Source organism: Vigna unguiculata, chromosome 1 (assembly GCF_037176805.1).
Source record: "Vigna unguiculata cultivar grain cowpea cultivar isolate G323 ecotype 2 chromosome 1, ASM3717680v1, whole genome shotgun sequence".
Lineage (NCBI taxonomy): Eukaryota > Viridiplantae > Streptophyta > Magnoliopsida > Fabales > Fabaceae > Vigna > Vigna unguiculata.
Window position 1 is genome coordinate 43,179,314 of NC_140792.1, and position 12,093 is coordinate 43,191,406.

General features: G+C 29.3%; 1 pseudogene across 1 annotated transcript; it reads right to left on the minus strand.

The window, feature by feature from the left end:
• Positions 1-598: 598 nt before the first annotated feature.
• LOC114164010 (NDR1/HIN1-like protein 1 pseudogene) lies at positions 599-1,586 on the minus strand (annotated as a pseudogene). The gene has a single exon (XR_014995345.1). The product of XR_014995345.1 is annotated as an NDR1/HIN1-like protein 1 pseudogene (transcript).
• Between the last annotated feature and the right edge of the window lie 10,507 nt (positions 1,587-12,093).

Consider the following 12,093-nt stretch of genomic DNA (forward strand, 5'->3'; position numbering starts at 1 on the left):
TTGACGAATCAGAGAAGGTTCCTTTAATTTGCGCTACCGTGACGGTGTTCAATACCAAATCTGTTCAAACACACTACTTCATCTTAAGCGTGCATGTGTTCTGTTGAGCTGTCCAACTCCAACACTCTTATTTTTCCATTACAATAACCAAAATTCAACAACATAGTTAATTGAACTCTACTTGCGACGTCACATACCATAATTAACATCTAAACTCACCTTAATTAATTAGATAATGTATCTTTTTTCTTTTTTTTTTTATTTAGCCCAGACAAGGGAAGAGGGGGAGGTGTTATCTTATAGAATACGCATCCAACGTTCGTTCTGGGTTTAGGTATTTCCCCTCATAAATAAATCACTAAATTAAAGATGAGAAAGGAAAAGTGGTCCCTTCATTTCCGAATTATCATACTTCATTATTGACCCAATAATACAGAAAATAAATATTCACATGCATAGCCGAGAAAAGAGATGAAGCGAATTCGAGCAAAACTAAACGAGAATCATATGTGAATATCCCCGGAAGAATATCATGGATTTTATCCAAATTGAAACGACATTTTGATTTATCTCAATCGGCTTTTGTTACAAATTGTAATTTCGCTTCGTCTCCAAGTGCAATTTTATTCTGTAGCAAAATGTACAATTTCAATTACTGTAACAAAGACACGCGCGTATACCTAACGGGAAAACGATCCATCGATACAGAAGAAATACGTGGGTAGAAGATGAGAAGAATACGTGTATAAAGAAAAGAGAAAGAGCGTATATAGATAATAGACACTAAATATACGAGGGATCAGAGCAGGGGAAGAGAGAATAAATATATAAAGCTAGAAACGGCGTTGACGTCAAACCCCGACGGTGCAGCGCTGAACGAGTTGAAACTTAACGGCGTTATTGCTGAGAGCAATCCCGGTGCTTCGGGGGCCAAAGGTGATGAAAGCAGGGCACCTTACGTAGAGGTTGTAGTGGCCGGAGGTAAAGGCGCCGACCTTCCATCGGACTTTACCGTCAATTTTAACGATGACGAGGACGTTGCCGTTAGACTGATCCTGGCTGAGGCCGAGGAAGTTGTAGGGGGCGACGGGGACGTTATTGCCGTAGACGAATGGGGACCACACGTCTTCTTCCTTGTGACCTTGGTAGGAGGGAGGGATTGAGGTTCGGTAGGTGACTTGCTGGTTCCTGTAGCTGACGTAGGTGCTGAGACGGTCGTAGTAGATGCCGATTTTGTCGTTGGGGTTGCGCGAGGACAGCGTCACCTGAAAGCTTGAGGTGAGGAGGTTCGGGACGGTGGCGTTGAAGCCGAAAACGGTGACGTCTTGGAGGATGAAGGTTGGTTTTGTGGGCTTCAGAATCGCCCAGATTATCAGAACTGCGAGCAGCACGATGAACGCGAAGATCACTATACCCCAGAATATGCGTTTCAACAGCTTGTGCTTCTTTCCCTTGTGGTGGTGGCACTCCTTCACCGACATGGCTGCTCTGGTTGAAGCTGGAGAAGATAAGTGAGAGTAGGTTCCGTGTGGAAACGATGAGAAGATAGAAGTGAGAGGGGTTGGAAGTTTGTTACTTTAAGGTCTTAATTTATTTATAAAATGCTGAGCTTGAAATGATGTGGTAGGTCGTGTTACATGATACAGGATTATTAGTATTATATTGGGTGAGGTTAATTAATTTGCCATTTAGACATCATGTATTTATACGAAGTCAGCGCGTGATTGATTTTTTTTTTCTTTCGACAACCTTTTGATTAAAAGTTGCCAAGTACTAAATTAATGTCACGTCATTTTAATACGGGTTCGATTGAAACTTAGATCAAATGATGATACTGTCATTGGTTCCTTATTTCCGAACCGTTATGGAGTTGCGGAGTGATTTTTCAGGATTCTTCAACTTTCCTTCACGTCTTTGTGCATAACTTAAGCTATGGTCTTGTAGATATGTGAGAAATATTATTCTAGTACACATTCAATTTTTTGAAACATTTATCGATCGTTACCGAGTTTTAGTTTTTGTGTTATGAATTTAACGAAAAACTAGGTGTGTTAAAAGGAGTGTTTTTAAGATGGTTTGCATTGAAAGGGAGTGGTGGCCTCCTTTGTCCTGTTAGCATAACATTGTTCGGTCCATAGAAATGGTATGCGAAAATAATTGGGAAATTATGATAATTCATGGCCTACAAGACAGGAATCAGAATATTGCTGACTTGTTAACCAGTTATTTTCACACAATGTTTTAGAATTGCCACTTAATAAATGCATGTGGCTCCCTCTGTTTCTGACTTGCTTCTTGGTGTATCATTTTGTTATTTCCGGAGCAGAGTGCTGGGGCATCACAGATAACCTTATTTACTAAAATTGTTATCACTCCTGAAATCAGTAAATTTTAACTACGTATAACTGCTTATAAATGGTGAACCGTATTCTTTTTTAATCGACTATTTTTACTCATTGGTCTTGTAGAAAAAATAAGACCCTTTCTATAAAAATAAATAACAGTATTTTAGAAAGTAACCAACATTAGATAATTAAGAAAATACCACGAAACTCCTCGAAATAATATATCAAGCAATTATGAGTGCGCACTACACCATGCAATACACATGAAGGGCAAATACCGAATAGTTCAGTGGTTATATTTAGTCGGTCAACAAAGGATGCTTTAACATTTGGTAAAATAATTAATTAAAGTTAGAGACAAAAAAAGTCATTAACCATGTTCTCTAGAATATTTATAGTCTGAAGTATTTATTCACGAATTAAAACGGTTACTAGATCCAACCACCAAAAAACTACAATTGTATATCGTATTAAATCAACACCATTCAGCTATAAACTGGTAATTATATCATTCCTATTATATTAACATCTATCCTTTAGAGCAATTGAATTAGCAGAGAATATTTAATTATTTTACAAACAAGAATTAAAATTAAGCAACAATGTTTAAAAAATATGGGGAAAGTTGATGATGGTGTGATATGGTTGATGTCCTATATGTGGATGTTTGGTGCAACACGTTATATGAGGACCCACTTGTGATGACAGAAATGATCCCAGCTCAGCCACACCGACCATTCTCTGGTTCTTCTTAATGAGTTTCGAGAATATACCTGGTACCACCAGGGTCCGAGCAAAGGCTAAAAAGCCTTTTATAGCTTAGCGTGGATCAGTGAAGCATGAAACCATGCCTTTGCATCTTTAGTAAGAAAACTCTCTTTTTATGTATTGTGTGGTAAATAGAGATTTTAAAATAACAATCCTGAGTTAATCCCATTCATCATTAATTCGAAACGGGTTGGATTGGAAAAATTCTAACTTTTTTTAAAGGTGGGTTAAATTGTTGTTGATTAACTTAATGGGTTAACCAGATTTTTAATCAAGTTGTAGGTAAATAATTAATCTCAAAATTACTAATAACAACTTTTTGTTTATTTTTTACCATTTCATAAATTTTTTAGGTTAAATCTTTGCAAAGGTTTCCATTTTCATAACAAAATCTTAAGTAGGTCTCCTCATTTTTTATTTGACTCCATTGGATTCTTATTTTAGAAAATTCATTGCAATTAGTCTTTTCCGTTAATAATACTCTAGTTAACTATGTGTCATCACATGTCAACACGTGATTTTTTTTTATATAATTTTAAAAAAATGTCATATTTCAATTTGACATTGTGCCATGTGGCAGAAACAGTGTGATATGATAGTGACAGCATCACTTGTCACTGTTGGATGTGAAAAAGTCTCAATGCAATCTCTTTGTTTGTTATTTTGTCTCAATTTTTTTAAATTAAATTAATTTAATCCTTATATCAAATTTAATTTTTATATAAATTTTACAATGTTATTTTTATAATAATTCACATTTTTAACAAAATTAAGTTTATTTAAATGTATATTTTGCATTAAACTTTATTAAAAAACTGTTTCAAATATTTATATATCAATAATTTATAGACAAATATTAAAGTTAGATTGAAAATAACAATTTTATAAATTGAATTGTAAATTTTAAATAAATATATCTAATTTAAATTGTTATAAAATTGTTTTAAAATTTTATATTTAAATTTATAAAGTTTTTTTTAAAACAACTCTAACTTTTATCTATAAATTATAGTCATATAAATATTTTAAACAAAATTTAAATAAATATATTTATTTTAAATTGTTATAAAATTGTTTTAAAGTTTTATATTTGAATTTATAAGTTTTTATTCTTAAAGGAACTCTAACATTTCTATATAAATTATAGATATATAAATATTTAAAATAAAATTTAAATAAATATATTTATTTTAAATTGTTATACAATTGTTTTAAAATTTTATATTTGAATTTATAAAGTTTTTATTTTTAAAACAACTCTAACATTTATCTATAAATTATAGATATATAAATATTTAAAACAAAATTTAAATAAAATTCAATACAAAATATATATATTTAAATAAACATAATTTTGTTAAAAATATCAATTATAATAAAAATACCACTGTAAAATTTATATAAAAATTAAATTTAATATAGGGATGAAATTGATTCAGTTTTAAAAAATTTGGGTCCAAATTAAGACAAAATAACAAATAGAAGATTACATTGAGATTTTTCACATCGAATAGTGATACGTGGCGTTGTCACTGCCGCATCACACTGTTTCTGCCATGTGGCACAATGTCAGATTGACACGTGACAATTTTTTTTTAATAAATTATAAAAATTAAAAAAAAACCACCTGCTAACACGTGTCACATAGTTAACATTGTTAGAGTATTACTAACGAAAAAGACTTAATTGAAACGAATCTTCGAAAATAAGAACTCAATTGAGTCAAATATAAAGAAGGATACCTACTTGAATTTCATTATAAAAATGGAGACCTCTGAAATGATTTAACTATTTTTTATTGTAATTATTTTTTAATTCTAATTTTACTTATGTAGGTTGACCATTTGATTATTTTATATAGTAAAATGTTATTCAATGCCGATTAAATAGTTTAATATTTAATTTATGTATTTGTCAAGTTATTTAGTTTGATACTTTAATTTTTAATTGCTATTTTTATAATCATATTTTGTAAAATAAGTGAATATCTCGATTATATTGCTACAAAATAATGAGTCAAATTAACCTATTTTGATTGTATTGTATTAAATATGTAAAATAAATTAAAAAAAATAATATCATTAAGTGAGTTAATTCACTATCTCATAAATCTAAGATAATTAAATTGAATTGTAAAATTTTTGGCTTATCAAAATCAAAATGAAGAAACTCATTTTTAGTTCCGTGATAAGGCAATTATAAGCATGATTCTCGGTGAATACCGATTCTTACTTCTTCTTTTATGAATTGTTGATCAAGAAAAAAAATAATTAAGAAAGGAAGTAATATTTTTTTTTCCTTTATAATACAATTGAGGGTTAAAGATGATTTTGGTCCCTTAAGTTTTAGTAAAATTTGAAATTAGTCTCTTTTCAAGACTTTTACCAATTTAATCTTTTATATTAAAAAATGCATAAATTTAGTTCTTTTAAACAAATTTTGTTAAGTTTATCTAACGTTTCAAGCGCACTTCATTATAGTATTTGAATTATTTACACCGTTTAACACATTTTCGCTTTAATGTTAACTCAAATATTATGATAAAATGCGTTTAAAATGTCAAATAAACTTAATAAAATTTGATAAGATTAAATCCACGCATTTTTAAAGATGAAAGACTTAAAAGTTTGAAAATGGACTAATTCCAAAATTGACTGAAACTTGAGGGACTAAAAACATATTTAACCCTAGAATTAATATTGTATTAAGGAAAAATTTTAAAATGTTTTCTTCATTACTCCTCCCTTCCATTTTATTAATATTATGGGTAAGAAACTCCAGTCAAGTTATTGTGGTAGCTTTCATTTTTGTGCTTTTTTGCATGGACTAATCATTAAAATCTGTACAATTAAAATTAAATATACCACATATGTTGATTGAACGAATGAAACACTTTCAAAATATGGCTTCGTTGAAAATTCAAAGTGCAGAAGCAAACGTTGAAAGCACCATGCAGGTTAGTCAACTTCATATTACTTTCCGACCGAATTATATACATATACTTATTGTCGTACTATTTCTCGTAGTAGTTAGCTTTCCCACCTTTGGAAAGATGTGGTTTGGTCTATGAATAGCTACTTTAAAGATAATATTTTTAGATTAAATTATTGTATATTTTTTTTTATATTTCAAAAGATTAAATTATTTATTGTATTAATTCAATTATTTTTAGTAGTTTTGTCAAAATAATATTTTGTTTTATCATAGCAGATTTTTGTACCAAGAAAATTATCACTTTTTACCTCTTATTCCATCTCTTTTGTAAATTTTAAATGTTAAAAATATTAAATGTGACTTTGGTGAACACTTATACTACCTATAATAAGTTAATTCCATGTTTGTGTTAAAGACAAATCAATACACTAATTAGACTCAATCATTGTGACAAGCACACAAATCATCATTAGATATTTAAAATTATATATACTATTCAATTTGGTCAACCAAACTATTCTCTATTAACCAAGCTTGTAGCAATTAGGGCGATAAATAATAAATTAAGATATAGTAAAAATATATAATTATCAGTTATGATAATATATTAAATTAAATTATGTAATTATAGAGTTAGAGCCATCATAAATTAATGACTGGTTTTAAGGAAAGAAAATTCCTTTAATTATAATAATTCTTACATCACCGTATAAAAAAATTATAATCCTAATAATATATATATCTTTCGTTCATAAGAACTACGAGGTGTGTATTTTAGTTATATTTTCATTTCATTAACTTTATTATTATAATGAGCATACAATGTCTTTGGTTAAAGAGAATATCATAACTTTGGTTAAAGAGAGTTTTTCTGTAATTTGTATGTATAAATTTATATTCTTTTAATTCAATGGAGACAGAGAATTTTTTTTTCGCATTTCACAATCACAATGCATTATTTCATATCCATTTGGTTTAGTATAAAGATAATACTTTTTTTACATATATTAAAAAAAGAAAAAGAAAATTACTTCCGGCCACTTTACAATATAATATTGTTGTCATATTATATATTGTTCTCTCTAACTCTAACCACGTTTTGTTTTGTCTTTCATTCATTAACAGTGCTTCTTTTTCTATTGTTTTTTTTTTTTATGAATAATTATTCAATCGATGGGGTAGGTACACATATTGACAAGAGAAAGTTCTTTTGTTCAAAAGAAAAGCAGTACATGTCTAGGGAAATTCCAATTCAACTCGGTTCTAATTTAATTGCCACTCCCTATATTATAGTTCATCATTATTATTTTTTGTCAGTATCTTTCACTCTATTTTATTGGTACAGCCTTCAATAAATGTTTTCTTTTATAATTTCTTAGACTGAAGAAAACTTTTTGTTTCAACCAGAGTTTCTTAGACAACAACCAGGCGACAAAAAGTTTTTTAAAATTTCTCATTATTGAAACAAAAACATGTAAAATTTTCTTAACAATGACATAAAACTTTAGGATAAAAAAAAGTACTATGGAGACAGTAAGACAACTTAAGAAACTCAGTTATGATATCTTTAGGAGAAATTAAAAAAAAAAATCTAATTGGTATAATATGCCACTACTCCGGCCCAGTCCAGCAGAGGTGTAAGAAAGCAAAAAAAATTAGGGTAGTAATATATATTTATATAAATATACATAATTTTAATATTTTATAAAAAATAAAAGAAAAGAAAATAAATATATTTAATAATTTAAAATGATAAATAAAAATATTGTGCAAAATATTAGAATTATTCTTTCAACTTAAGCGAAATTGATATTAAAAGGCGTGCGTTGATGCAGTTGCACTGACATTGAGGTTGTATAATATTCCAAGGTTTGAGCTTATGAAACGTCCCACGAGATCTTCTTCGGAGTTCTAACATTCCTTAACTTAGCCATAACCTTTACTTTTTACTCTCTGGATTTGTTAACGACAACGTTTGGTACACAAAATCAAGAATAAAATACTCATATATCACAACATGCAAAATATTTTATGTCAAAACAAAATTATGCAATATTAATATCCGTGGAACAGGATAAAATGCGAAAACGACAAGAGCCATATACGCAAAAAGAAGGTTTCCCTCTTAATTTGTGGATATCTTTTTATTTTTTTCTTCATATTTTCGTTCTCTTTAAACTTGTTAGTTTGGTCGGCACATTATGTGAACAAAGTTTAAAAAATTTAAAATATAAACTTGAGTCTCGTATTAATAACAGTTTAAGTAATATATAAGAAAAAAAATCACAAATTCTATATAGATACTATCATATTATAATAATGTACAATAAGTGAATTTTGGTTTAGATCATTGACACATGTTCTACTGTCCCAATAAGTTCCTTGTCATTTAAGAGTCGAATTCAAACACATTTTAGATACTCCTTTCTCACTCTTCTTTGAGATGTTTTTTAAGGATAAAACTGTAACAGAGCTCGCAGTTTAAATATTCTTATCTTCCTCCACTCTTCGAAGTGTCTTTTAATAATAAAACCGTGACGGAACTACACGATGCTCCAAAATGGATAATTTGAAAATTTTAAAGTAGAATTCAAAAAATATATTTTACTGAAAATATAACTATAATTTCATGCAATTTATAAAAATTGAAAAAAGTGATTACAAATTTTATAAAAAAACAAAAAATATATAGTGATCAAATACATAAACTAAAACCATATTTTAATTTCTCTCCCTTCATCCCTAAGCATTAAAGTAGAGACGTTGAAGAATCTTCATTAAAAAAGAACTCTTCTTCGGTCAATTATTTATATTTAGACAAATTATGACGAGTAAGCAATCCAGTGACAGCATCTGTACCTACTAAAGGCAGACAAAAAACTCGATGAGATAAATGCATTCATTAATCTAAATTTTGATAAGATAAATTAAACACATCCACCCAAAAATAAGCTGTTATTTGATTAGAATTTTATTTGAAAAACGAAGCAAATGTGATAGAGTTACTATTAACTAATTTTACAACAGGACAACGCTATATACAACTTTTTTATATTAAATTTATTAATACTTTATATTATTTTTGTTAGTTATGTTTTTTTAACATTGCGTTTGATAGCAAGTGTATTGCTTTTGAGGTAGACCTTTCAACTGTTACAGTTTCGCAATATCACACTGAATGTATGTTTACTTCCAACTAAGTAAAAATATAGATATAGGAAACAGATGAAGAATAAAAACGAGCACAAAATTATTAAAATAAAAACGTGTATATTAAACTTTTCACACAAATCTTAAAAGATTTACACATAAATTAATATGTAGTCGATTAATGTACGATAACATTGATTATACAGGAAATATTAATGAAGTTTTCATAATATAATTTAACACACATTTTATGATATTTATGTTATATAATAAAAATAGATAAATTTGCATCTATGGAAATATTGAGGTTGATTATGTGCCTAAAAAGTGATGCAAGATTGATTTGACAATCAAGAACTTGAGATACTCAAACCTTCGCCTACACAAAACAAAGCCAATAGGCACCGTCCTAGCAAAGGGTCACGCATGTGCAAAATTTTCCCCTAAGCAAAGTGCCAAGCCATTACGTCACAAACAAAACATTCACCTTACACAGAAGAATTTGGACTTTTTTTCTTGTTAGATTTTTGTATGTCTTCACAATACATTTAATTTTCATATTTTAAATACAGGACATGGACACGATTTGTATTAGGTTTTAAGGAGTGAGTTTTATTGGAAAGAACAAATACCAATAAGATGTGAGTCCAATTACATAATATTAGGGTTGGGCAAAGTTACTGTAACTGTACTAAACTACAGTTAACTGTACTGTAAAAAATTGAAAATAACTAAACTACTTATATAGTTAACTGAACTCAATCATAAATCAGTTCAGTTTTAAAAAACTGCACTGTTATTAGTTAATTAGACACTGAACTAAACTGAATTCCATCTATAATTTTTTCAAGTTTTCTTCGTTCGTGTTTGTGTTCTGTTTCTAGCTAGGTAACGAAACACTCCATTCCTGCGCTTCTTTCACCACCACTGTTGAGACAGAGCTTTTCATTGCCTTCCTTGTTGTTTGTTGTCGTCGAGACATACTTCTATTAGGTTTTCTTCCTAACCTTGCCATCTTTAATTTCACTATTGCTGAGCATCAATTGGTATTTTTCAAACCATAACCTTAACATTCGATAATTCTCTTATCCATTTCATATATGTGTATTTATTTTGTCATGGGAATTGTTTAAGAGGGAATGGGTAGTATTTAGTTTTGTAATATATGTGTATTTATTTTGTCATGAATTTGGTAGATTCAGATAAATGTAACTGCAACTCCAAAAAACTATTTGGTTCTGTTATTGTATGATGGCTATTTTTTTGTGTTTGGGTTTGGGCTTTTGTTCATGGTTGAGTAATTTTCATTTCAGGCTTTTATGTTTGGTGTCTCGAAAGGTATATTGTTGACATATTTCTTGTTTATTGTTTGATCAAGATTTTCTAGAATGCTCTTGCAGGGATATTGGTTGTAGTGTTTGTCATGTTCTGTTGCTCCCATTCCCTCTACATTCAGCATTTCATTTGCTGTTAATTGTATCATAGATTTTGTGCTATGTTGAAAGTTTCTGTAATATTGAAAACTAAGACACAAGTAGTAGTTACATGTAGTTAACTTAAATTCTTAGTAGGACGGATTTGTGAAGAAGCATTAGAAATTCAAATCTTTAGCTTAGGATTAGATGCAAGGCAAAATTTATATAATTCAATGTTTAATAGTTGTTTAGGCTGTTGTAACTTTTAGTACTGTTTATTAGTGTGCAATAGGATTAACAGTAAGGACTTAATTTGTCAAAGACTAACTACTCTGTAAACTTAACTATTAGTGTACGTGTGGCATATAGAATACATATACATATGAGAAATTCTTTCATTCAATTTATAATAGGTTTATGATTTTTCTAGTTATATATTATTCCTTCATTCGGATGTGAGAAATTCTAACAGTAAACAATTTCATATAAAATCATAAGATCACTTTTTAGTCAAACCTTAAAAGTTAAAACCATCATTATCCAAAACCTTTAAACAATTCTTTTCACTTACACATTAATCATATTCATTTTTGTTCAATATAAAACTTTTAACTCATTAAATTTCTAACACCACATCTAAAAATCATCCAAAACCGTAAAACCTTTTACTTTTGCTCTTGTATGTAGAATCTAACTATTTGTAAAGCTTTCATGGATATCATATTTATAAGCTATTGTGTTGAATTGATTGAGATGATTTTTTTAATATTTTGTCTGCGTATTGTTGTCAGAAGCTTACAATTAAATATTCTATGCATATTGTAGGCATTGATTGAGAATATAAGAACTCAGCATGATGATGGAACTGCTACTGTCTTAAGTGTAGTATTGGAGGCAACAAAAATTGTAGAGATAAAAGCGAAATTGGAGAATTCAGGTGAACCAAATTCCTTGCTTTATGATTGGTTTTTTTTCCCTTGTAGATATGTTGGATCATGTAGCTTGTTCCATTGATTCTCTCTCCCTTGTTCTTTGTCTTATTCTTTTGTTAAGAAGGATTCCATACTTTTGCTCTTGCTTAATGCAAACCAATAATTTTTTTTCATTCAACCATAAATCAAAAAGGTCCTGATACTTTTAAACCCCAGAATTTACAACATACAACTTCTACTAGAATCAAAGTCTTTAAATTAATTCTTTTAATCATAGTAGCATTGTTTTTTATTTGTAGCAGGGTAAGACTATCATCTTCTAGCTTTAGAGGTTCCCAAACCCTCATTAATTATCACACGGATCAGATGGATTTTACATTGCCAGAAACTGTCGAAACTCTCACACCAGCTACTTCTGGGATTGATCCTTTACCTCCTTGTATGGCTACATCGTCAACTGAGCATAGTAAAGGTCGGTCAGATGTGTGGGGGCATTTTACCAAACAAAAACCTTATTCTGAGAAGAAGGCTAAGTGCAATTACTGTGGT